The sequence below is a fragment of the Choloepus didactylus genome (genome assembly GCF_015220235.1).
Source record: "Choloepus didactylus isolate mChoDid1 chromosome 11 unlocalized genomic scaffold, mChoDid1.pri SUPER_11_unloc2, whole genome shotgun sequence".
In the NCBI taxonomy this organism is placed as follows: Eukaryota; Metazoa; Chordata; class Mammalia; order Pilosa; family Megalonychidae; genus Choloepus; species Choloepus didactylus.
Window position 1 is genome coordinate 2170792 of NW_023637579.1, and position 27706 is coordinate 2198497.

Consider the following 27706-nt stretch of genomic DNA (forward strand, 5'->3'; position numbering starts at 1 on the left):
TTTCTTTTTTCTCTTAATTTCTTTAAAAGACATAAGATTTCAGGATTAGCCTCAAGTAGTCTGAATAAATTAAAATGAATATTGCAACCATTAAGAGCAACCATTAAGAAACTAAAAATTATGTAGTTAAGAAATCAACAGAGGGTTTGAAATGGTAAAACAGAAGAAAATATTTGTTTAACACAAAAGAAGGCATACAGGAGCAAAGAGGAACACACATGCACACAGACACACACACACACCCATGAGACAGAGAGGAAAAATAGCAAATGGAAACCATAACTGCACTGATTTATCATAATTACATTAAATATAAATGGACTCCCACTCCAATCAAAATGCAAATATTGTCAGAATAGACAAGTAAGGTCTAATTTTTGGTTGCATACAACAGACACCCTAGATTCAATAACATAAATAAATTGAAAGTAAAGGGATAGAAAAAGATATGCAATGCAAACAGTAACTATTATAGCTGGGGTAATTATAATCAATACCAAAGCTGACTTTCAGTTTTACATTTGTTATTGTGAAATATAACATATGTACAGAACTTTCAAAGTTCAATTTAACAAGTAGCTATAGAGCAATTTCAAAGAATGTTATGGGCTACAATTCCACCATTTCAGTTATTTCCTTCTAGTTATTTTAATACCCTAGAATCTAAAAAACAATTATATAAAGATTCAGTAGTCATTATCCTTTGTTAAATCCTCTGTTCTGTTGCTGCTCCTTCCTCTCATTTCATCATTGTCTCAATCTTCAGAGATATCAAAGCTGACTTTAAGGCAAGAAATATTACTAGAGACAAAGAGGGAAACTCATAATGATAAAACAGGTGATTCATCAGGAATATGTATCAATTAGAAATGTGTGCATCTAACCACAGAGCTCCTTCATCATAAAGTAAAATCTGACAGAATTGAAAAGAGAAATAAACAATGCAACATTTGCAAAGGTTTTAATTCTCACTCAAATAACTGATAAAAACTAGACAGAAATTCAGCAGAGAGGTAGAAGATACAAAAAAACACTATCAATCAACTTGATTTACTGACATTTATAGAACACATTACTCAGCAGAAGCCACTTATTTTTTTTCAATACACCTGGAACACTAACAAGACAGACTAATGCCAAGCCAAGAAATGCGTTCAATACATTTTAAAATACTTGAGTATGTTCTCTAAATGCAGTGGAATCAAATTAGAAATCAACAACAGAAAGGAATTAGGGAAATGTCCAAATATTTGGAAATTAAACAACATACATCTATATAACCTATTAGTCAAGAAAGAAATCACAGGTGCAATTGGAAATTATCTTGATCTGAGTGGGAACAAAAACAAAACAGCAAAAACTGATGAAATGCAGCCAAAGCAGTATCAAGATGGAAATGTACAGCTTTATATTAGAATGAAGTCTCATTAGAGTAATCTAAGATTTCACCTTAAGAACTAGAAAAATGATAGCAAACTAACACCAAAGAAGTAGAAGGAAGCAATTCATAATGAGCAGAGATGAATCAATGACATACAAAACAGAAAGACAATAGAGAAAAATCAATGAAATCAAAAGTGCTCTTTGAAAAAATCAAATAAATTAAGTGTAGGCTAGATAATCCATGGGGGAAAAAAGAGAGAGAAAAGACAAAGTTCACAAAAATCAGGAATGAGAGGAGAGGAATAACACTAATAACCCAAGAGAAATTAAAAGGATGATATTATTGTGGATAACTATATGCCAACAAATTAGACAACTCAGATGAAATAGCCAAATTCCTAGAAAGACATAAATCACCAAAAGTATCACAAGAAGAAAGAGAAACAAGTAAAGGTGTTGAAGGACCTATTAAAAATATTCCTACAAACATAACCCTAAGGCCAGATAGCTTTACATGTGAATGTAATCAAATATCTAAAGAAATAATACCATGCCCATGTAACCACTTTCAGAGTGAACACTTCCAACTCATTCTGTGAAGCCAGTATTATCCTGACAACAAAGCCAGGAAAAGACATCACACACAAAAAATTACAAACCAATATCCTCATGAACACAGGTACAATAAAGGTCATTAAGAAAATATTAGGAAAACAAATTTAGCAACATATAAAAAGCATGAGAAAACATGACTGATTGGAAGTTATCCCAGGAATGCAAGGTTTATTTAATATCTGAAAATAAATTAAAGTAATGCACCATATTAACAAAGGAAGAAAAACCATATGATCATCTCAAAAGATGAAGAAAAGGCATTTGACAAATTCAACATCCTCTCATGAAAACAAACAACAATGATGACACAGCATCCAATATTTCTTAAGTAGTAGCCCCACACTACTATGTGCAAGTGCTTTTTATCTAGGTAAATTACCTGAAAACCTCACAGGTAAAAAATGGCAATTATGACTTGAACTTAGACCTGTCTGATACCAGAGCCCATGATTTTTAAATGCTACATTCCACTGAAAGAGCAAGGTGTTTTCAGAGTGAATGTTTGTTAAAGTCCCCAGAATTCACTGCTGATAGAGTCAGATATAATTTGTAAACTGAAAGACTTTATCCATAGTTTCCAGCTCATTACACTTCTACCAAAAAAAAAAAAAAAAAAAAAATGTTGACAGGATCAGGGATAGGAAAACAGGAATATACTGAGAAATTGTCCTAATAGAAAAGGGTACATGGAAAATTCTTCTCATGACCTGGGCAGCCTTACCATATGTCCTTGAAAAATATTACAAAATCTAAAGTTTTACACTTACAACTAAATTATTCCTAATTTGGAAATAATTGTGTCTGCAGTACTTTTTATGGCCCCCATACAACATAAGGCTGTGATAGGAATGACAATGCTGACATTAATCTGAATCCATTCCTTAACTGGCTTGTCTTCCTCCAGTGAGGAGGCAGATTCCATAAACCTGGGACCTGGACTCTCACTTGTTTTCTTCCTTGCTTACATCCTGGCTGACTCAATCCTTTTTTAAGCTCTCATCTTAACAGTTACCTCCAGAAGCTTTCCCTGTGGATTCCTGCATCATTTGTACTTTAGTTTTATCATGGAATTCATTACACTGTACTGTAAATGCTAGACCACACCTTGCTCAGCTTTGTATCTCCAGCATGCATTCCACTACCAAGCACAGAGCAGGTAGTACATAGTGAATGGATGAATAAATAAATGCATTTGAGACTATTGTTTTATAGTTTTAAAAATAAACAGGGTTTAGAGGATATATATATATAATACCTCAGATGTTTTCAGTCTTTATTAAGTAAAACAATTCCTGTGTTCATAAGAAAACCTAAACAAATGTCCAATGTGTAAGAGATGGAAGTGAAGCTGCTCTAGAGGAAAGACAGGTTGCCAGGGAGGGGCACCCATCTTTGTAGATGAGCCACAAAGAGCCCTTGAAAACCCCAGGACTTCACAGAACCCAGTTTCAAAACCACAGCTTTGATCTATTGCAGAAGGAAGAAAGACAAGCCAATAAAAATGAATACAGGAAAGATATGTTATATGTTTTACACTTTCCATGTTGGTTGCTATGTTGCTTTATCTTTTATTATGGCTTTGAGAGCCTCCTGACTTAGGATATCTTGACTTAAAAAAACTTAAATAAAATAGGAGAACCAATAGGGGTAGGAAGAATCCTTAAACTTACAAACCAGAATCCTTTTTATTTCATTTTTTTGTCTACTCACCTTCCAAAGGGTGAAAATATCTCCTTTGAATAAGACCAACTTGGATTAAATTGGAAAATATTGATGCTCTTTTGAGATCCTATTGTACATAAAGCCTTATAAATAAAACTTTTATGAGAACTGACCAAAAATTTGGAAAAACTGAAAAAGAGAGAGCAGGACTATACAATGATTTTCAGTTTAAGAGGCTCTGAATATGGTGTCTATCTATTAAAAACATGGATTATAAAGAACCAGAGAAAAATGGCTGTATAAACTTAAAATTGTGTTCAAATGTCTAAAGGTTTTTTGCTTTAAAATTTAAAAATCTTTGTTATATAGAAAAATCAATAAAATAAAATAATTGTGTCAAGAAAATTCAATTTGGAGAATATGCACACAGAGTCATATTTAATTTATTTTATAGCAAATAGATAAAATAATAAGTGGGCAGACTTCATCCTGGAATTTGGTTTAAAAAGTAGCACTTTAATAACTCAAATAGTTCATTATTAGCTTGTTTCATTTTATGTCGTCATTGATGTACAAGCAAAAATTGTACTTACATCATCTGCAATGCCAAAGATTTTAGATGTCAAATATTTGAGTAAAACAGTTCCAAATAACCAAAACATCCCTAGATAAGCTATAAAAGAAAAATAAAACAACAAAAAAAATCTTCATATGTCCTATAGCCATTCCATAGATGTAGCCTAGAAAGAAAAAAAATAAACATTTTAATCAAGCTGGAAGAAAAACCTCTGTATCCTGAGAAAATGTAAAAATGCACCTTAAATTAATATAAAGAGTATTCCTCCAAAATTAAGAAGCAGTAACCAAAAATAAAAATATACATACTTGGTATTATCAAGTTAATAGATTTTGTAGATTTATAGAGCAATTGCAGTTAGATTCTCTTTTCTCTGTATCTTACCCATGAATGCACAGACCTGAAACATGGATAAAAAGAAATAAAACTAAGTTCTTTTACTACCTACCCAATATGAAATCTTCCCTTGCTTCATGAAAAAGGCAATTTGACACACTAAAATGGAGCCTTAATATGTTAGAAAACTGTTAGACCCCTTGTATTGCATAGATCATTTCTTTAAAAGTAAAACGTAAAACCACTGGCATATTTTAGAGAAGGAAAACTTACGCATGTGGCATCACCGTGTGGTAGTTCCCATATTCACTGATACTCGCTAATTATTATTAACTCAAAATAAAACTACAAAAGAGATTTTAATATAGCAACAAAACGCTTTTCTGTCAAAGCTTAAGTCTCTCCAGAGTCTCTTTTCCCAGGTTGGAAAACTGGAATCCCAGTTTTCCAATTCCAGTTGGAAACTTGGAAGCTTGGGATTGGGTCCACCACATGGCAATTGCACAGAGCAGCTTTTCCAAAACCACAGATGACCGCACTGAGCCTTTTAAAAAAGTTCAGGGACTAAGGGGACTCTGCCTGCAGACCCTTCCAGACGGATTGGCTTCACAGGCCCCATCAACTGGGTTGGAGTTCTACCTACTGTGTTTGATCGCTGTGTCACTAGGAAAGAGAAAATGCTGCCAAATTTAGCAAGAACACACCATTCATTTTTAGACACATCCTGACTTTTTAGATATATTAAAAAAGGATATACATATTAAAATCGATGAAATATGGCGGTTATTTCATTACTTTTCTCGTCGTGATAGTTTAGGGAGACGGGCTTCTGCGGCTGCCATTCTTCTCCTCGCCTCCCCGGTCAGAGTGGGCAGACGACACCTGAAACTCGTTCCTTCCTCCTTTCACTGTGCCGTTGGAAAGGCCTGTTATCGCGACAGTTCCGTATTATCGCGACAGTTCCGTATTTCCGGGAACTTCCGCCCGTTCTCAGATCACGTGAGACCACAAAGGGAGCAACATCCTGGGGCACGCCACGCGGCAGTGACGCAAGTAAGGTGGCGACGGCAACTTAGCTGAGTCCATTGCTCACGCTCTCGTAATTGAGCTTTTGTGAGTCCATCCTTCCCGCAGGCCGCCTCTCGGCTGGCGGGAGCTGGTCGCTGGCCCGGCTGCGGGCGGAGGGCTTCCCAGAGGCGCGGCGGCTGCCACCCGGGCCGTGTGAACCCTGGCCGCCCTTCCTCTAGAGTGGGGCGGGGGAGTGCCCTGGCAGCACCCGCCCGAGAATACCAGGTAAAAGTTTTTAATTATGTTATTTTATATTTAATCAGTGAAAACTAATTTGTATAGATATTGCTGTTCTAATTATACTGCATTAAAATTTCAAAAAGATAGTAGGTATTAAAATTGTGAGCAATCGCTCACATATTTTAGGTGATTGAAGGTACTTGTATATAGGCCTATTGGGTTGCTAGTTCAGCTCTTCTTATGGATCTTAGCAGTTTACATGCATTTTTCTAATTTGATAAAAACTTCTGAAAGGGGAGTTAACCTTTCCTTTGAAAGCAAGGAGAATTGTCAGGTCATAATAAATCTCGCTGGAAACCTTCGTGTACCTCAGACAAAACTCTGTGTACTTAAAAGGTACTAACACGTTATTCCTCACAAAATATTACATAGGAAATAGTCATAATTATTATTCATATTGGTAGATGAGAAACCTTAGGCAAAAAGAGGATAAGCAACTTGACAAATTCTGTCAGTAAAATTTGCTACTCATGGTTATCCTGGGGAGGGGGGGTGCGGTCGCAGGATCTAGGGTTATAAGCGTAAATAGTAGGTAGGTCCTCTTATTGTTCCCACCACACAGAGTGGAAATGAGAGCATAGAAAGGCCAGTGCACCCCAAAACTGAAACCTGTGCATCCACGTTTTCTGCTATAGCTTTCCTTCTGGTGACATACATGACCCTAGTCAGTCGCTCTCTTTCAACTGTAGTCAAACTCAGCTCTGTTGATAATTACATTTATAGTATTGTGCTATGCATTCCCAAACCTGTACACTCAACCTTGTTAAATATTCTGTACTCCTTAATCATCAGTTGCCCTAGTTTGTACCCTCTTTCTATCTCCTGATAATCTATGCTCTTGAAATTAACTCCCAGAGTTTGCTCATTGTGGTTAGTTCATATTAGTGAGGCTATAGAATATTTGTTCTATTATTTCTAACTTCTTTCATTCAACATAATGTCGTAAAGGTTCATCCACATTTTTGCATGCATTATGACTTCATTCCTTCTTACTACTGTGCAATATTCCATCATTTGTATATATCACGGTTTGTTTACCACTCATCAGTTTCTGGATATTTGGGCAGTTTCTGGATATTTGTAGTTTTCTGCTTATTTTGGTAATGGCCATTCTGGTATGTGTGAAATGGTATTTCACTGTGGTTTTGATATGCATTTCCCTGACAGCTAGTTAAGTTGAGCATTTTTTCATAAGCTTTTTAGCCATTTGTATTTCTTCTTTGGACAAGTGTCTATGCATGTATTTTGGCTATTTTATCCCTGCAAATTGTATTGAGATATATCCATGTACCATATATTCCATCCAAAGTATACGATCAGTGTCTCACAGTATAATCACCTACTTGTGCAATCATCCCATTCAGTTTTCAACCATTTTCATTGTCCCCAAATGAAAACTAATAGACATAAAAAAATAAAACCCATTTGTATTTCTTCTTTGGAAAAGTGTTTATCCATGTCTTTTGACCATTTTTTAATTAGGTTGTTCGTCTTTTTGTTGTTGAGTTGTAGGATTTCTTTATATATTCTGGATATTTAATGCTTATCAGATAGGTAGTTTCTGAATATTTTCTCCCATTGCCTAGGCTGCCTTTTTACTTTCTTGACAAAGTCCTTTGATTTCTTTCATTGCTTTTGGTTTGGGTGTAAGGTCCAGGAAAACACCTCCTACCACATGATCTTTAAGATTTTTTTTATGGTTGTATGGTGCTAGCTCTATTGTTTTATGTCTTTGATCCATATTGAGTTAATTTCCGTGTAATGAATGAAATAGAGAGTCTCTTTCATTGTTTTTGATAATGGCTATCTAGTTCTCCTGGCACCATTTGTTGAAGAGGCTGTTCTGTCCCAGTGAGTGGACTCCATTGCCTAATCAGAAATCAATTGGCTGGAGGTGAGAGGGTCTTTGCTGAACTTTCAGTTTGATCCCATTGGCCAGTATCTCTCTCCTTAGGCCAATACCTTTCTGTTTTGACCACTATTGCTTTTTAATATGCTTTAAAGCCAGGAAGTGTGAGACCTTCAACTTTATTTTTCTTTTTCAAGATGTTTTTAGCTGTTCAGGGCACCTTGTTCTTCCAAATAAACTTGGTTATTAATTTTCTAGGTCTGCAAAGCCAGCTGTTGGGTTTTGGATTGATGTCATGTTGCCTCTGTAGATCAATTTGGGTAGAATTTACATCTTAAGGACATCTATTTAGCCTTCCACTGCATGAACACGGAATGTCTTTCCATTTATTTACATCTTCTTTGATTTTTTTTCAACAATGTTTTGTAGTTTTCTGTGAAGTTCTTTTCATCCTTGGTTGAGTTTACTCCTAGATATTTGAGTCTTTTAGTTGTTTTTGTGCATGGATTTTTATTCTTTCATTACCTCCTCAGATGGCTCATTACTGATTTATAGAAACCCCATTGATTATTGTGCGTTGATCATGTATCTTGCTAGTTTGCTGAATCTGTTTATTAGCTCAAGTTGCTTTCTCCTTCTTTTTTTCCAGAATTTTCTAACTACAGGGTCATGTGATTTGCAAAGAGCAAATGTTTGACTTCTTCCTTTCCAATTTGGATGCCTTTTCTTTTTCTTGCCTAATTGCTTCAGCTGGAATTTCCAGTACAATGTTGAATAAGAACAGTGAGAATGGGCATCCTTGTCTTGTTCCAGATCTTAGAGAGAAGGCTGTCAATCTATCCCCATGGAGTATGATGTTAGCTGTATGTTTTTTGTATATGCCTTTTATCATGTTGAGAAAATTTCCTTCTGTTCCTATCTTTCCAGGTGTTTTTATCTAGAAAGGATGTTTGATTTGTCACATGTGTTTTCTGCATCAATCAAGATGATTCTGTGGTTTTTCCTCTTTGACTTGTTAATGTGGTATATTATATGACTTGATTTTCTTGTATTGAACCTCCCTTGCATACCTGGGGTAAAAACAACCGTATCATGGTGTATCATTCTTTTACTGTGCTAGTGGATTTGACTTGCAAGTGTTTTTTGAGGGTTTTTGCATCTATATTCATTAGAGAGATTGGTCTGAGGTTTTCTTTTGTTGTAGTATTGTTGTCTGGCTTTGGTAGTATGGTGATGTTTGTTCCGTAGAATGACATATAGTAGTCCTTCCTCAAGTTTTGGGAAGACTTTGAGCAGGACTGGTATTCTTACTGAAATACTTATTAGAGTTAATTGGTGAAGTTGTCTGTTACTGGGCTTTTCTTTGCTGGGAGATTTTTTATTACTGATTCACTTTTTTGATGTCTTCTATTTCTTCTTTTGTCAGTGTAGGTTGTCCATGTGGTTTTAGAAAGTTGTCCACTTCATCTAAGTGCTCTAGTTTGTTGGCATACACCATCTCCTAGTATCCTCTTGTGATCTCTTATTTCTGTGGGGTCAGTTGTAAGATCATCCCTCCCATTTCTGATTTTATTTATTTGCATCCTTTTTTCTCTGTCAATCTAGCTAAGGGTCCATCATTTTTATTGATTTTCTCTAGGGATCAACTTCTGATTTTGTTGATTCTGTTTTGTTTTATTCAGTTTTATTGAGATATTCACATATCATACAGTCATCGTGTACAACCAACTGTTAATAGCAACATCATATAGTTGTGCATTCATCACCCCAATCTATTTTTTGAACATTTTCTTTATACCATAAAAAGTAAAAATAAGAATAAAAAATAAAAGTAAAAAGGAACTCCTAAATCATCCCCCACCCTAATTTCTTTTATTTTTGTTTATTTTTGTTTTTTTAACTTCCAGAAAATTAAAAAGCAAACAATAAAAAAATTCCAAACAAAACCAACAGATAGCAATAAGAAAAACCAAATAACCTAAAATAATTGCATTGCTTCCCACCATGTTTTTCATTTCGTTTTTGTCCCCATTTTTCTGCTCATCCATCTGTACATTGGATAAAGGGAGTGTGATCCATGAGGCTTTCACAATCACACTGTCACTGCTTGTAAGCTGCATTGTTATACAATCGTCTTCAAGAGTCAAGGCAACTGGGTTGCAGTTTGATAGTTTCAGGTATTTACTTCTAGGTATTCCAGAACATTAAACTCTAAAAAGGGTTACGTATATAGTGTATAACAGTGCCCACCCGAGTCGAGTGACCTCTCAATTCATTGGAATCTCACAGCCACTGAAACTTTATTTTGTTTCATTTCACATCCCCCTTCTGATCAAGAAGATGTTCTCAATCCCACGACGTTGGGTCCAGATTCATCCTCAGGAGTCAAATTCTTTGCCAGGGAGATTTACACTGCTGGGCGTCAGGTCCCACATAGGAGGGAGGCCAGTGAGTTCACCTGCCATGTTGAGTTAGCTGAAGAGAGAGGGCCACATCCAAGCAACAAAGAGGTACTCAGTGGTGAGACTCTTAGGCACAATTATAAACAGGTTTAGTCTCTCCTTTGCAGTGAAAATCTCCCTGAGGGGAAGCCCCAAGAAAGAGGGCTTGGTATACCAAACTGCTAATCCTCAGTGTTTGTGAGAATATCAGCAACAATCCAGGTTAGGAAGTCCAACACTCACACATTTTCCCCTTCCTCCTGAGGGGGGCCCTGCATATATATATATATATATATATATATATATTTTTTTTTTTTTTCAATTCAGTTTTATTGAAATATATTCACAAACCATACAGTCATCCATGGTATACAATCAGCTGTTCACAGTATGGTCATATAGTTATGCGTTCATCACCACAATCTATTTCTGAACATTTTCCTTACATCAGAAAGAATCAGAATAAGAATAAAAAATAAAAGTGAAAAGAGAATACCCAAACCATACCCCCATCCCACCCTATTTGTCATTTAGTTTTTACTCCCATTTTTCTACTGATTTTTTTCAGTTTTTTAACTTTGTTTATCAAAACATTAAAAACAAACAGGCAAACAACAACCAAAAAAACCCCACAACATTTCAAACAAAGCAATGGATTAAGGAAAACAAATAACCTAAAATAACTACTTTGTTTCCAATATGTTCCTACCATACCCCAAGAAAATTAATAAACCATGTCCAAACAGAGGAGTAAGAAAAGCAAATAATCTAAAATAACTACATTGCTTCCAACATGTTCCTACCATACCCCAAGAAAATTAACAACCCCTAAGAAAACAAAGGCATAAGAGAAAAAAAAAACCTAAAATAACTATTGCTTCCAACATGATCTTACTATATCCAAGAAAGTTTACAAACCATAATCATTCCTGTGCATTCCCATAACATTGAGATTACCCTCCATAGTTTATCTGTTCTTATTAGATTATCATTCCCGCTCCACTAATTGGTATCTCTAGGTCCCCTACATTCTACACTATAAAACATTGTATATTTTTCACAGAATTCACATTAGTGGTAACATACAATATCTCTCTTTTTGTGCCTGGCTTATTTTGCTCAGCATTATGTCTTTTTTTTTTTTTTTTTTAATCTTCATTTTATTGAGATATATTCATATACCACGAAGTCATACAAAACAAATCATACTTTCGATTGTTCACAGTACCATTACATAGTTGTACATTCATCACCCAAATCAATCCCTGACACCTTCATTAGCACACACACAAGAATAACAAGAATAATAATTAGAGTGAAAAAGAGCAATTGAGGTAAAAAAGAACACTGGGTACCTTTGTCTGTTTGTTTCCTTCCCCTATTTTTCTACTCATTCATCCATAAACTAAACAAAGTGGAGTGTGGTCCTTATGGCTTTCCCAATCCCCTTGTCACCCCTCATAAGCTACATTTTTATACAGCTGTCTTCGAGATTCATGGGTTCTGGGTTGTAGTTTGATAGTTTCAGGCATCCACCACCAGCTACCCCAATTCTTTAGAACCTAAAAAGGGTTGTCTAAAGTGTGCGTAAGAGTGCCCACCAGAGTGACCCCTCGGCTCCCCCTGGATTCTCTCTGCCACCGAAGCTCACCTCATTTCCCCCCACATCCCCCTTTTGGTCAAGAAGATGTTCTCCGTCCCACGATGCCAGGCCTACACTCCTCCCCGGGAGTCACACTCCACGCTGCCAGGGAGATTCACTCCCCTGGGTGTCTGATCCCACGTAGGGGGGAGGGCAGTGATCCCACCTTTCAAGTTGGCTTAGCCAGAGAGACAGGGCCACATCTGAGCAACAAAGAGGCACCCGGGAGGAGGCTCCTAGGCACAACCATGGGGAGGCCTAGCCTCTTCTTTGCAGCAACCGTCTTCCCAAGGGTAAAACCTGTGGTAGAGGACTCAACCCACCAAACCACCAGTCCCCCATGTCTGTGGTCATGTTAGCAACCATGGAGGTGGGGTAGGCGAATACCCCTGCATTCTCCACAGGCTCCTCAAGGGGGCACTGCATCTTTTCTTTTTTCCTTTTTTTTTTTTTTTTTTAACTTTCCCTTCTTTTTTAAATCAACTGTATGAAAAAAAAGTTAAAAAGAAAACAAACATACAATAAAAGAACATTTCAAAGAGACCATAACAAGGGAGTAAGAAAAAGACAACTAACCTAAGATAACTGCTTAACTTCCAACATGTTCCTACTTTACCCCAAGAAAGTTACATAATATAGCAACATTTCTGTGAACTTGCTCCTACTATATCCATCAGAAATTAACAAACCATAGTCATTCCTGGGCATCCCCAGAACGTTAAATAGCTTATCTGTTCTCCTTGGATTATTGTTCCCCCTTCCTTAATTGCTCTCTATTGCTAGTTCCCCTACATTCTACATTATAAGCCATTTGTTTTACATTTTTCAAAGTTGACATTAGTGGTAGCATATAATATTTCTCTTTTTGTGCCTGGCTTATTTCGCTTAGCATTATGTCTTCAAGGTTCATCCATGTTGTCATATGTTTCACGAGATCGTTCCTTCTTACTGCCGCGTAGTATTCCATCGTGTGTATATACCACATTTTATTTATCCACTCATCTGTTGAAGGACATTTGGGTTGTTTCCATCTTTTGGCAATTGTGAATAATGCTGCTATGAACATTGGCGTGCAGATATCTGTTCGTGTCACTGCTTTCTGATCTTCCGGGTATATACCGAGAAGTGCAATCGCTGGATCGAATGGTAACTCTGTATCTAGTTTTCTAAGGAACTGCCAGACTGACTTCCAGAGTGGCTGAACCATTATACAGTCCCACCAACAGTGAATAAGAGTTCCAATTTCTCCACATCCCCTCCAGCATTTGTAGTTTCCTGTTTGTTTAATGGCAGCCATTCTAACCGGTGTTAGATGGTATCTCATTGTGGTCTTAATTTGCATCTCTCTAATAGCTAGTGAAGCTGAACATTTTTTCATGTGTTTCTTGGCCATTTGTATTTCCTCTTCAGAGAACTGTCTTTTCATATCTTTTGCCCATTTTATAATTGGGCCGACTGTACTATTGTCCTTGAGTTTTAGGATTTCTTTATATATGCAAGATATCAGTCTTTTATCAGATACATGGTTTCCAGAAATTTTTTCCCATTGAGTTGGCTGCCTCTTTACCTTTTTGAGAAATTCCTTTGAGGTGCAGAAACTTCTAAGCTTGAGGAGTTCCCATTTATCTATTTTCTCTTTTGTTGCTTGTGCTTTGGGTGTAAAGTCTAGGAAGTGGCCGCCTAATACAAGGTCTTGAAGATGTTTTCCTACATTATCTTCTAGGAGTTTTATGGTACTTTCTTTTATATTGAGATCTTTGGTCCATTTTGAGTTAATTTTTGTGTAGGGGGTGAGGTAGGGGTCCTCTTTCATTCTTTTGGATATGGATATCCAACTCTCCCAGCCCCATTTGTTGAAAAGACCATTATGACTCAGTTCAGTGACTTTGGGGGCCTTATCAAAGATCAGTCGGCCATAGATCTGAGGGTCTATCTCCGAATTCTCAATTCGATTCCATTGATCTATATGTCTATCTTTGTGCCAGTACCATGCTGTTTTGGCAACTGTGGCTTTATAATAAGCTTCAAAGTCAGGGAGTGTAAGTCCTCCCACTTCGTTTTTCTTTTTTAGAGTGTCTTTAGCAATTCGAGGCATCTTCCCTTTCCAAATAAATTTGATAACTAGCTTTTCCAAGTCTGCAAAGTAGGTTGTTGGAATTTTGATTGGGATTGCATTGAATCTGTAGATGAGTTTGGGTAGAATTGACATCTTAATGACATTTAGCCTTCCTATCCCTGAACATGGAATATTTTTCCATCTTTTAAGGTCCCTTTCTATTTCTTTTAGTAGAGTTATGTAGTTTTCTTTGTATAGGTCTTTTACATCTTTGGTTAACTTTATTCCTAGGTACTTGATTTTTTTAGTTGCTATTGAAAATGGTATCTTTTTCTTGAGTGTCTCTTCAGTTTGTTCATTTCTAGCTTATAGAAACATTACTGACTTATGTGCATTAACCTTGTATCCCGCTACTTTGCTAAATTTGTTTATTAGCTCTAGTAGCTGTATCGTCGATTTCTCAGGGTTTTCTAGATATAAGATCATATCATCTGCAAACAATGACAGTTTTACTTCTTCTTTTCCAATTTGGATGCCTTTTATTTCTTTGTCTTGCCGGATTGCCCTGGCTAGCACTTCCAGCACAATGTTGAATAACAGCGGTGATAGCGGGCATCCTTGTCTTATTCCTGATCTTAGAGGGAAGGCTTTCAGTCTCTCACCATTGAGTACTATGCTGGCTGTGGGTTTTTTATATATGCTCTTTATCATGTTGAGTAAGTTTCCTTCAATTCCTACGTTTTGAAGTGTTTTTATCAAAAAGGGATGTTGGATTTTGTCAAATGCATTTTCAGCATCTATTGAGATGATCAATTGATTTTTCCCTTTTGACTTGTTAATGTGTTGTAATACATTGATTGATTTTCTTATGTTGAACCATCCTTGCATGCCTGGAATGAACCCCACTTGGTCATGGTGTATGATTTTTTTAATGTGTCTTTGGATTCGATTTGCAAGTATTTTGTTGAGGATTTTTGCATCTATTTTCATTAGGGAGATTGGCCGGTAGTTTTCCTTTATTGTAGCATCTTTGCCTGGTTTTGGTATTAGATTGATGTTAGCTTCATAAAATGAGTTAGGTAGTGTTCCATTTTCTTCAATGTTTTGAAAGAGTTTGAGTAAGATTGGTGTCAGTTCTTTCTGGAAAGTTTGGTAGAATTCCCCTGTGAAGCCATCTGGCCCTGGGCATTTATTTGTGGGAAGATTTTTGATGACTGATTGGATCTCTTTGCTTGTGATGGGTTGGTTGAGGTCTTCTGTTTCTTCTCTGGTCAGTCTAGGTTGTTCATATGTTTCCAGGAAATTGTCCATTTCCTCTACATTATCCAGTTTGTTGCCATACAGTTGTTCATAATATCCTCTTATAATTTTTTTAATTTCTTCAGGATCTGCAGTTATGTCCCCTTTTTCATTCATTATTTTGTTTATATGTGTCTTCTCTCTTTTTGATTTTGTCAGTCTAGCTAGGGGCTTGTCAATCTTGTTGATCTTCTCAAAGAACCAACTTTTGGTGATATTTATCCTCTATTGTTTTTTTGTTCTCTATGTCATTTATTTCTGCTTTAATCCTTGTTATTTCTTTTCTTGTACTTGGTTTAGGATTGGTTTCCTGTTCATTTTCTAGCTTCTTCAGTTGATCCATTAGTTCTTTGATTTTGGCTCTTTCTTCCTTTTTAATATATGCGTTTAGTGCTATAAATTTCCCCCTTAGCACTGCTTTTGCTGCATCCCATAGGTTTTGGTATGTTGTGTTCTCATTTTCATTCGTCTCTATATATTTAGCAATTTCTCTTGCTATTTCTTCTTTAACCCACTGATTGTTTAGGAGTGTGTTGTTTAACCTCCAGGTATTTGTGAATTTTCTAAGTCTCTGATGGTTATTGACTTCTAATTGTATTCCATTGTGGTCAGAGAATGTGCTTTGAATAATTTCAATCTTTTTAAATTTATTGAGGCTTGTTTTATGTCCCAGCATATGATCTATTCTGGAGAAAGTTCCATGAGCACTAGAAAAGTATGTGTATCCTGGTGATTTGGGATGTAATGTCCTGTATATGTCTGTTAAATCTAATTCATTTATCAGATTGTTTAGGTTTTCAATTTCCTTATTGGTCTTCTGTCTGGTTGATCTATCTATAGGAGAGAGTGATGTGTTGAAGTCTCCCACAATTATTATGGAAACATCAATTGCTTCCTTTAGTTTTGCCAGTGTTTCTCTCATGTATTTTGTGGCACCTTGGTTGGGTGCATAGACATTTACGATTGTTATTTCTTCTTGCTGAATTGCCCCTTTTATTAGTATGTAGTGGCCTTCTTTGTCTCTCAAAACATCCCTGCATTTGAAGTCTATTTTATCTGAGATTAATATTGCTACACCTGCTTTCTTTTGGCTGTAGCTTGCATGAAATATTTTTTTCCATCCTTTCACTTTCAGTTTCTTTGTGTCCCTGTGTCTAAGATGAGTCTCTTGTATGCAACGTATTGATGGTTCATTTTTTTTGATCCATTCTGCGAATCTATATCTTTTAATTGGGGAGTTTAATCCATTTACATTCAACGTTATAACCGTGAAGGCATTTCTTGAATCAGCCATCTTATCCTTTGGTTTATGTTTGTCATATTTTTCCCCTCTGTCTATTAATATCCTTTATTGTACCCATACCGAATGTCTTTAGTACTGAACCTTTCTCCAAGTCTCTCTGTCCTTTCTTTGTTTCACTGTCTGTAGGGCTCCCTTGAGTATCTCCAGTAGGGCAGGTCTCTTGTTAGCAAATTCTCTCAGCATTTGTTTGTCTGTGAAAAATTTAAGCTCTCCCTCAAATTTGAAGGAGAACTTTGCTGGATAAAGTATTCTTGGCTGGAAATTTTTCTCACTCAGAATTTTAAATATATCGTGCCACTGCCTTCTCGCCTCCATGGTGGCTGCTGAGTAGTCACTACTTAGTCTTATGCTGTTTCCTTTGTATGTGGTGAATTGCTTTTCTCTTGCTGCTTTCAGAACTTGCTCCTTCTCTTCTGTGTTTGACAGTGTGATCAGTATATGTCTCGGAGTGGGTTTATTTGGATTTATTCTATTTGGAGTTCCCTGGGCAGTCAGGGAGGGGGGGGTGGCTCTAACAATCAAATCTCCCTGGTGGTCCTATAGTTCTAAAGCTGCTGCAATAGTCTAATCCTTCAGTTCAGTCCTGCCACAGTTTGTCTCTGCCACTGACCCACAAGTCCTTGGTATTGGCGTATGGCTCCTGAGACTTGCAAGTGGGCCCCTCTTCCAGGCCGTGCACCCCGGGTCCTCTGTTGAGGGATGACTGTGCTATGTCACAGGTGAGTGCCATCCCCCCAGGGCAGTTCTACTCTGCTGGGCTGTGTAGGGAGGCTCCCAGTCTGCTGAAATGATGGCTGAATGGGGCTTTGTTAATTCACACTGCTCTACCTTCCCAACTCTGGGACAATCAGGTGAGGTTGCAGGGAAGGCTAATGTCCACTCCCAGTTTTGTGGTGTGTGCCTGTTATTTGAAGCACTTCCATCACACTGGGTTGTCTGGGGCAGTTCTGGGCTATGGGGCTGGCGAAGGGCAGGAGTGTTTCCTGTCCACCAGGATGATGGCTGTGAGCGGACACACCCTTTTCTTGGGAGGTTGTGGTGTTTAGTGAATTTTCTCAGCCACTGGATTATTGCGTTTTGTCTCAGAGCTCTCCTAGTTCTGCTGTTGACTTGACCTGCCCAAATTGCAAGTCTTTGAAGCTTTGTGTATTGGGCTTCTTAGAGTAATTGTTTTAGAAAAAGAAAAAAGGATTTAAAAAAAAAAAAAAAACGGGCCCTCCTCAATGATCTAATGGGTTATTGAAATGCTAACAGAGAAAGCAACCAGGGCAATTAAGGAAAGGTCCACAGGGCAGAGAGATCAGCTTTTCTTCGGGATTTGCATATGCGCCTCAGGGCCCTTCCCCTTTCTATGTTCACCAGAACTCCAAAAATCCTCCGCTTTTATTTTGGAGTTTTTCGTGTTGTTGTTTTTCTATGCCTGTCTCCTCTCTGCTGGGCTGGCTGCTCTCAGATTCTCTGGTGTCTGGTCTCAGTCTATCTATGATTGGAGTTTGGATCAGTAGAATGAGTTTCCGATAAGGGCTGCCACTGCAGTTCTCCCTTCTCCTTCCCGGAGCTGACAGCCCCTCCTCCCCCGGGACTGAGCCTGGCAGGGAGGGGCGCGGGTCCCCTGGCCGTGAAAACTTACAGATTTCGCTGATCTCAGCAGTTCCACGTTTTCATGAGTGTTGTATGAAGTATGCCCAAAGTCAGATTGCTCTGTGGTGTCCAGTCCACGCAGTTCCTGGCTTTCTACCTACTTTCCTGGAGGAGTAACTAAAACATACAGCTCACCAGTCTGCCATCTTCCATATATATTTTTATTCTTTCCCCAAATTACTTTGGGATGTGTTGCTGTTTCACACTAAACTGTACAAACCTACCAGGTCTCACTTCTTATTCAAACGTCCATGTCATTATGGTATTTGAACAAACTCTATGAGTTAAATATATAGTACCTGCCACAAATAAACATCTTTTCCCTTGGTCTCACAGGAAGTTGAACTTTTAAAACACAGTCAGTATCATCCTTTACCCTTTGGGCAAATTTGTCTTTGTCCTAACTACGTCTGCTTCATTCATAATTCCAATTGAAGTCTGGACTCTTTCAGCTTTTTTAACAGCTGCTGTATGCACTAATATGGACATTCATATCTTCTGAGCTCTAGCTTTGAGTTTCAGTTGTCACACAGATACCTAAAGATTCAGGGATCAGTTAGGTTATACACAAAAGTATCATCATCTCCAAATCTGAAGATAGCCGTTACAGTTCAGGAATAGATGTGACTGCTATAAGCTCTTACAATCTAGGGATCAATACAGTAAGCATTCCCTTAATAATCTGTACTCTAAGATTCAATTCTGAGATTACACGTTGTAGTTAGTCCATATTAGTGAGGCATTATAGTGTTTGCCTTGGTTTCTGGCATAGTTCACTCAAAATGCTATCAACAGGATCCATTCACCTTGCTGCATTGCATGTCTCACATCTTCACTCCTCCTTGCAGTTGCTCAGTGTTCCATTGTATGTACACACCACAGTTCACCGTTCTTTTCCTCCATTGATGTACCCTTAGGCTACCTCCACCCATTGCAAATCGTATATACTGCCTCCATAAACACCAGTATGCAAATGTCCATTCATGTCCCTGTTCTCAGATCTTCCAAACATATGCCCCCTAATGAGGTTGTGGGTCCTTATGGCACCCACATACTTAGTTTCTTGTGGAACTACCACATTCTCCTCCGGAAAGGCTACACCATTCTGCCCCCTCACCAACACTGAATAGGTACATCCCTCTCTCCATGTCTTCTCCACCACTTTTATTCCTATTTATGTTTCTTGCTACACTGTTATAGAGCTATATTCACATTCCATGCAGTTATCCATAATGTACAAACAGTTGTTCACAGTATCATCGCAGTCGTGCAATCACCACAGTTAGCACCTGAACATATTGATTACTATGAAATTTTGTTTTAATTTTTTAAGCAAATAACAAAAAAGATAAAATCTAAAATATCATATAATACAATATAATAATAGGGTCAGACAACAACACCAATACCAAGAATCCTGTATCCCTCCCTTATATCCCCCTCTCATACACATTTACCTTTGGTATACTGCCTTTGTTATATTTAATGGAAGCATATTACAATGTTGCTGTTGACCACAGACTCTAGTTTCCTTTGGTTATATTTTCTCCCCATATGTTCCCCTTTTCAGCACTCTGCATGGTTGACATTCATTTGCTCTCCCACATGCAAGAACATTTTTATATGTGTACATTTAGTCACAATCATTGACCTCTCCAGTTTTTGTTAAGTTAAACAGTCCCAGTCTTTATCTTCTATTTTTACCTCAGGTGTATATATGCCCCAAACCCACCTCTTTCAGCTTTACTCATGGACATCTTTGTTCAGTGTACTTGCAATATTGTGCTACCATCACACAATATTATGCTATTTCTGGATCTATCTAATCAATCCTGTTGAACATTCTGTAGTCCTTCAGCATCAAATGCCCAATCTCCACCCTCTTTCTATCTCCTGATAGCATGTGATACCAGATTTTAAATCTCAAATTTGCTCATAAATGTTGGTTTATGTTAGTGAGACCATACAGTATTTGTCCTTTTTTTTCTGGCTAACTTCCCTTGACATAATGTCCTCAAGGTTCATCCACATCATTTTATATTTCATGTCTTAGTTCTGTCTTACAGTTCCATGATCAGAGTTTTTCACCTCTTGTTTTTGTTTCTTGCCCTGCCTCTTTGTAGCCTTTTTGTGTGGTGAGCTCCTCTGATATGGTTAGCCCCAGTCAGGTTTTCATAGTCCAGAGAGGCCCATGTCTTGGGAGTAGGGTATGGAGTTTCCTTGGAAATGAGACCCTCCTGTAAGGCTTTATAGACTCTGTGCTTCTCCTATGCTGTTAGCACTTGCCAGCCCACAGATCCCCACTAGTGTAAGGAGGCAGGGAGACTTTAGGTCTCCAGGTGACCTTGACCCTGATGCATGGCTGACTGAAGCTAGTTTCTGAATTCCAGCCCCTGGGATCTGAGTTTCCAAAAGGGCTGGGAAGTTACGGTGTTTAGTGAATTTTCTCTGCCACTAGACTTATTGCTTTGTCCCTCAGAGCTATCTTAGCTCTGCTCTTGCCTGGGCTTAAATTGTGAGTCTTTGAGGCTTTCTGTAGTGGGCTTCCTAGAATAATTGTTTTAGATAAAGCGAAAAAAATGAGAGAAAATAGGAAGAGCCCAGTATGGACGATTTACAGTCCTCGCATATCTAATAGGCTACTAAAATGCTAAAAGACCAGGAGTTGAGGGTGATTCAGGGACAATGGAACTAGCAGAGATAATGGCTTATCAGACAAGGGCTCTCCATCCCTGGATTTGCATATGTGTCTGATTCTGTTTGAGGCCTGCCCTTCTCCATATTTTGTTCACTGGACTCCAAAGTTTCTGTTTTCATTTTGTTTTCATTTTTTTTTTCTTCTGTTTTGCTAGCCCTATTTCCTCTCCACTGGGCTGACTGCTCACAGATTTTCTGGTGTCTGCTCTCAGTTTATCTATGGTTGCAGCTTTCATTCTACCTCCTGGTTCCCAGCACTGATGGCCCCTCTTCCCATGGGACAGTGACTGGTAGGGAGGAGTGCAGACCCTGGCATTGAGAACTTACAGATTTCACTGATCTCACCTGTTCCATGCATTCATGAGTGTTGTATGAAGTTTATCACAGATTCCTCTGTGGTGTCCAGTCCATGCAGTTCCTGGCTTTCTACCAACTACCCTAGAGGATTAACTACAACCTACACCTCACCACACTGTCATCTTACCCTGCCCTCTTTCTCCCTCATTTTTGAATGGCAGTTTTGCTGGATATGGAATTCTTGGTTGGTAGTTTTTCTCTTTCACTACTTTAAATGTGTCATACCACTGTCTTCTCCCCTACATGGTTTCTGCAGACAATTCTGTACATAATCTTATCAAGCTACCCTTGTATGTAATGGACTGCTTTTCCCTTGCTGCTTTCAGAATTCTGAGTTTGTTTTTGTCATTGGACAATCTGATCAGTGTCTTGGAGTAAGTCTATTGGAATTTGTTTTCTTTGGAGTGCACTATACTTCTTGAATTTGTAATTTTCTGTCTTTCATAAGAGTTGTGAAATTTTCAATGACTATTTCTTCTGTTATTCTTTCTGCCCCTTTTCCCCTCTCTTCTCCCTCTGAGACACCCATAACAAGTATATTCATGGGTTTCATGTTGTCCCTCAGCTCCCTAAGACCCTGCTCATATTTTTCCATTCTTTTCACTATTCTTTTGTATGTATGAATTCAAATGTCTTGTCCTCCAATTCACTGTTCCTTTCTTCTGCATGTTCAAATGTACTGTTGTATCCCTGTGTTGTCTTTTTCATCCCCTTCATTATGCCCTTCATTCCCATAAGTACTGCCATTTGTGTTTTCAAGCTTATGGATTCTTCTTTATGGCCATCCATTGTCTTCTTTAAACCGTTCTTCTCTTTTGCCATATCTTCCCTCATTTCATTGAGTTGATTTTTGAATTGATTTAGGGGAATTGTTTTTACATCTTTATGTTTAATTAGTTCTTCCCTCAGTTAACTGAATTGATTTGGCATTATTTGTCTCAGCTCCTGTATTTCAGTTGAACTATTAGTTTGTTCCTTTGGCTGGTCCCTATTTTCATGTTTCCTTGTATTGCTCATTATCTTCAGCTGTCTAGGCATCTCATTTTCTTGAATAGTTTGTTCTGGAGCTCATTTTCACTCTTCTATGTAGGACTTTCCTTTTGGTTGGGTTTGTTCTCTAACCTTTGGTGTTCAGTTCAGCTTATTCTAGACCTCTAATTTAGGTTCCATTTAGTTGATCAAGATTTTTCACCTCTTGTTTACTGTTTCTTGCCCTGCCTCTATCTAGCCTTTTTTATGAGAGGATCTCCTCAGATATGGTCAACCCCAGTCAGGTTTTCCCAGTCCAGAGAGGCACAGGTCTCAGGAGGAGTGTATGGAGTTTCCCTGAGAATGAGACCCTCCTGTGAGGACTCTAGACTCTGTGCCTTTCATATCCTGTCCAGCAGGTTGCACTTGCCAGCATGCAGCTCCCCCACCAGGGTAAGGTGGGTCAGTGTCTTTAATTCTGTGCAGACTCTGAACCTGTCAGGAGCGTTGCTGAATGGATCTGGTTTCTGAATTCCAGCCCCTGGGGTCTGGGTTCTTTTAAGTTGGGCTGCCAATTGAGCTGGGCCACACCACCCTTTTCCTGGGGAGGTTATGCCCTTTGGAGACTTGTCTCCCCCACTAGTTTGATTGCTTTGTCTGTCAGATCTATTTCAGCTGTGTCTAGAGAGGCTTTCTGTAAAAAGCTACTTAGAATAGTTATTTTAATAAGAAAGAAGGAATTAAAAGAAAAAGAAAAAGAGAAAGAATTCCTTTTTGAGGCCTTTCCCCAGTGTTAGTATGGATTATTTAAAAATGTGTGCTTTAGGGTATTGTCTCTTTCACCTGGATAGTTACTCTTCAACAGATTTTATTCCTCCCTTGCTAGGAGGCTATAGAAGTGTAAAAAGGTGAGTCACAGAGCAATATAAGAAGAGTGATGGAATATAGAAAAAAATCCCAGTCCTTTTTGGAGCCTTGGAATGGGTGCTGCTTCTATGTGCCCCCCCTTCCCAATGTCTAGCCCTTCTCTAAAACCCTGGACACCCCCAACTCCAAAAGTTAATTTATTAATTTGTTCATTTGTTCTGCATTTGAAGCTGCATTGAGGTGTCCTTCCAGCTGCCAGTAGATTATTTCCCTTCAGGGAGCCACCTCTAGGTTCATCCAACAGCTTTAATTCTACCCTTGCCAGGGAACTATTGAAGTCTAAGAAGATAAGGAGTCGTATAGCAATAGAAGTAAGGGGCAAAATGTAACAAAAAAAAAAAAAGAAGGAAAAAAAACAAGTTTTTTTGGAATAGCGGTTTAGTTGCATGCTTCTATGTGCCCCCACTTTCTGGAGCCCAGCCCTTCTCTAACAACCAGGACACCCCCAACTCCAAATGTTAATTAATTTGTTAATTAACTCTTCAGTTGAGTCTGGCTTGAGCCCTCCTTCTTGCTCCCAGCAGATTGGTTTCTTCCCTTTCAGGGAGCCAGGTGTAAGACTCCCCATGGGGTCTGTGTGGGGAGGGGTGCCAGAAACCTCATCAGGGGAACTTACAAAATTCCAAATTTTGCCGCAACCTTAGCTGTTCCCCTCATTCCAGGGTAGTGTCTGATACATGACTGGTCACTGGAGACCCCGAGAATGCTGTTTTATACAGTTCCTGGCTAATTACCATCTGGATGCCCTAGAGGTGTGACTGCATTCCAGACATCACCACTCCGCCATCTTACCCCGCCAGTTCTCTGTTGCTTTTTTGTTCTCAGATTTCATTTATTTTTGTTCTAAGCTATTTCATTTAATTCCTTCTGGTTGCTTTGAGTTTAGTTTGTTGTTCTTTTTCTAATTCCTCCAGATGTGCGGATGTCTTTGATTTTAGCTCTTCCTTTTATAATGTAGGCTTTTAGGGCAATAAATTTCCCTCTCAGCACTGTTTTTGCTGTGTCCCATAAGTTTTGATATGTTGTGTTCTTATTTTCTTTGCCTCATGATATTCACTGATTTCTCTTGTAATTTCTTCTTTGACCCACCATTTAAGAGAGCCTTGTTTAGCTTCCATAAATGTGTGAATCTTCCAGTTCTCCTCCTATTATTGACTTCCTGCTTCATTCCATTATTATCAGAGAAAGGGATTTGTGTAATTTCAGTCTTTTTAAATTTATTGAGACCTGATTTGTGACCCAACATGTGTTCTATCCTGGAGAATGACCCATGAACACTTCAGAAGAATGTGGATGTCCATGTGGCTGTCCAATCAGTGCACCAGTTTTCCTTGTGCAGTGGGAACTGCCCACTCTGTGATTGCAGTTTGTGCCCTGTGCAGTTTGGCAGGAAAGAGGGCCCAGTACTCCTAGCCATTTCTCGGGATGCAGCTTTGAAACTGGGGCTGCACATGCATCCATCCCTTCAGCTCAGACTCCACTCTGTCCCTCTCTGCTGTGGACCCACAAATCTCTGGGTTTGGTGTAGGACTCCTGTTACTTTCATGCATTCAGTTCCCCTGCATCTCAACTGTGTACCCATTTGGCTTCTGTGGGGGAGGTATTGTGCTGTCTCAAGCCAGCCAAATCTGGAGTTCCCTTTAGGAGGCTCTCAGGTGCAGTGTTGTGAAGGAGATGTTGTGCATGGTTGTGCATGGTGTGGAAGATAACCCACTTCCACAATCATCTTGCTGCAGTTGCTTCTCCCTGACTTGGGGGTCTTCAGCTGTGGGAGCACAAACAGCTATCACCCACACCAGTTACCAAGGCATGTGCCTGGGATGTGGAAGGCACTCCCAGCTGCTCTTGACTGCAGCTCCTGCTGCCATCTCCTTGGCCACTCCCTGGGTCCCACTCCAACTGGCCTGCTGCCTCAGCATGACTCCAGCTGCTGCTGTTTACCCAGTAGCTCTCCAGATCAAAGAGTTACATGATTCTTAACTCAGGCTCTTGGCTTCTCCAATTGCTCTGTCACTATGAATTTATAAGTCCTTGCCCAGCTGGTGGGATCCTGGAACTGGAATTCTGGAGCACTTTCTGTCTTTTACCTAGTGTTTTTCACAGAGGAGAGTTTTCTCTGTCCCTCCTCATTCACCATTTTGGATTCTCAGTCTCTAGCACATCTTTTTTTGTTCTTGAAAGTCATACTAATTTAACTCCAATTTCATTGACAACTTCAATAGGTAAATAAGATGTTCCTATATGAATATATATTTTTCCCACAAATGAGCCTCACTTTTATAAACATAACTTACTCATGAATGAAAGAGGGAAGCTGCCTTTTTATTTCTCTTTATTTCATACATATTTAGTCATTGTTGTGAAACCTGTCTCAAATTCCTGCTGTTTATGTTTTGGATATTATCTTGTCTGCATAAGGTGGTGATCTTTCCACAGAGTTATCTAGGAGTTCAGAATTATCAGAACCAGATTTTAATTTGTGCCGTCTCTGTGTCTACAGCCAAAAAAAAAAAAAAAGGTTCACAGGAAATTGTTCAGATCTTAGAACTCTATGAAACAGTTCATGAATTGGATAGTGAGCTAGTTTGAAGCTGTTATTTACCCCAGAAAAGGCCATATTCTTTTAATCCATCCATATGGGTACTCACCTATTATGGGTGAATCCTTCTGGTTCAGTTGAGTTGTGACCCAGCTCATTCAAGGTGGGTCTTAATGCCCTCAGTGGAGTCCTTTTTCAGAGGATAAAAGACAGGAAAAGCCCAATGAAACTTAAGAGAGGAAAGCCCCAGAAAGCTGAAAGAGGACCCACAGAAACTGATGGAATGAGAAGCTGAAAGCAAGGAAACCTGAGCACAAAGACCAGGAGACAGCAGCTTTGTGCCTTCCCATGTGACCCAGGTGTCCCACATGCTAACAGCCTTTCTTCAGAGTCCAGGTAGCATCCTGTTGATGCCATAATTGGATATTTTCTCAGCCTAAGACCTGTAAATTGTAAGTTAATAAATTCCCACTTTTCCCATTGTAAAAGCAAAACCATTTCTGATATGTTGCATTCCTGCAGCTTTAACAAACCATAACAGTTTTGGTTGGAGAAGTGGGGTGCCACAAGATGCAAATACCAGGAATACTGGAATGGCTTTATAAAGTATAAGGGGAAGATCCTAGAAGAATTCTAAGGTGCTTGATAGAAAAGACCTAGATTGCTTTGAAGAGACTGTTAGAAGTAGGGACTCTAAAGATACTTCTGATGAGGCCGTAGAAATGATGACTGTGTCATTACCAACAGGAAGAAAGGCGATCCTTGTTTTAAAGTGGCAGAGAATTTGGCAAAATTGAGTTTTGGTGTCAGATGCAAGACAAAATTTGAAAATGATGAACTTGGATATTTAGCTGAGGAAATTTCCATTCTAAATACGGAAAATGCACCCTGGCTTCTCCTTGCAGCTTATAGTAAAATCTGAGAAGAAAGGGATAATCTGAGAACTGAAATCTTGGGAACAAAGAAATTGAGAACTGATAGTTTGGAAAATTTTGAACTTTTGAAAAGTGAGTCCCCAGAGAATAGTGCCCCATGTGAGATTTAACCAAACCTGGAACCAGTCAGCCATTTCAGTTCATGTCAGGGTTGGAGATGAAGTTATCCAGAAAGGATTTGTGAAGAGTCCTATTGTTTGACAGTTGGGAGCCTGTGTACTGCATGCAGAACTAACAAATTTTCTGTGATATCTGTATGAATGGAACCACTGCTGGTCTGGACTGAAAAGGTGAGCAAAGGGACAGATGGAAGGAAAATTAACCTCAAAGGCAGAACCACAGGAACCAAGGTCTGCAGTCGAGCCAGGAGAATGAACTCACCCACACACATGGCAAGGGAGAGTTTGCAGAAGGCAGGCCTTCCTCCTTGTTATTAAGGAGAGTGCTGCTACCTCAGGCCTCAGGGTGAAGCACATTCCCCAGGGATTGGGGAGAGCCTAGTCACCACCTCACTGTTTTTTTTTTTTTGTAAATTCATTTCATTGAGATATATTCACATACCATGCAGTCATACAAAACAAATCATACATTCAGTTGTTCACGGTACCATTACATAGTTGTGCATTCATCACCAAAATCAATCCCTGACACCTTCATTAGCACACACACAAAATTAACAAGAACAATAAAGTGAAAAGAGCAATTAAAGTAAAAAAGGACACTGGGTGCCTTTGTTTGCTTTTTCCTTCCACCATTTTTCTACTCATCCATCCATAAAGTAGACAAAGGGGAATGTGGTCCTTATGGCTTTCCTAATCCCATTGTCACCCCTCATAAGCTACATTTTTATACAATCATCAAGATTCATGGGTTCTGGGTTGTAGTTTGATAGTTTCAGGTATCTACTGCCAGCTACCCCAATTCATTAGAACCTAAAAAGGGTTGTCTATATTGTGCATAAGAGTGCCCACCATGGTTACCTCTCAGCTCCTTTTGGAATTTCTCTGCCACTGAAGCTTATTTCATTTCCTTTTACTTCCCCCTTTCGGTGAAGATGTTCTCTATCCCATGAGGCTGTGTGCACCTTCCTCCCCAGAAGTCATATTCCATGTTGCAAGGGAGATTCACTCACCTGGGTGTCTGATCCCATGTAGGGGGGAGGGCAGTGCT

At 38.7% G+C, this 27706-nt stretch overlaps 1 protein-coding gene and 1 long non-coding RNA gene across 7 annotated transcripts in view; one reads left to right on the forward strand and one right to left on the reverse strand.

The window, feature by feature from the left end:
• Window positions 1-4107: 4107 nt before the first annotated feature.
• On the reverse strand, window positions 4108-5483 carry LOC119524598. Its single transcript, XR_005214859.1, has 3 exons — window positions 5369-5483; window positions 4546-4637; window positions 4108-4400 (listed from the first exon to the last, which is right to left on the reverse strand). It is a non-coding gene; the product is annotated as an uncharacterized LOC119524598 (long non-coding RNA).
• A 144-nt stretch (window positions 5484-5627) lies between these two features.
• The window catches only part of LOC119524585 (zinc finger protein 883-like), a 77651-nt gene continuing 55572 nt past the window's right edge, over window positions 5628-27706 (forward strand). For all 6 annotated transcript variants that reach the window (XR_005214856.1, XR_005214855.1, XM_037823287.1 and 3 more), the window contains exon 1: window positions 5628-5866. The gene's annotated coding sequence lies outside the window, so the exon portion shown is untranslated. The remainder of the gene's footprint in view (window positions 5867-27706) is intronic.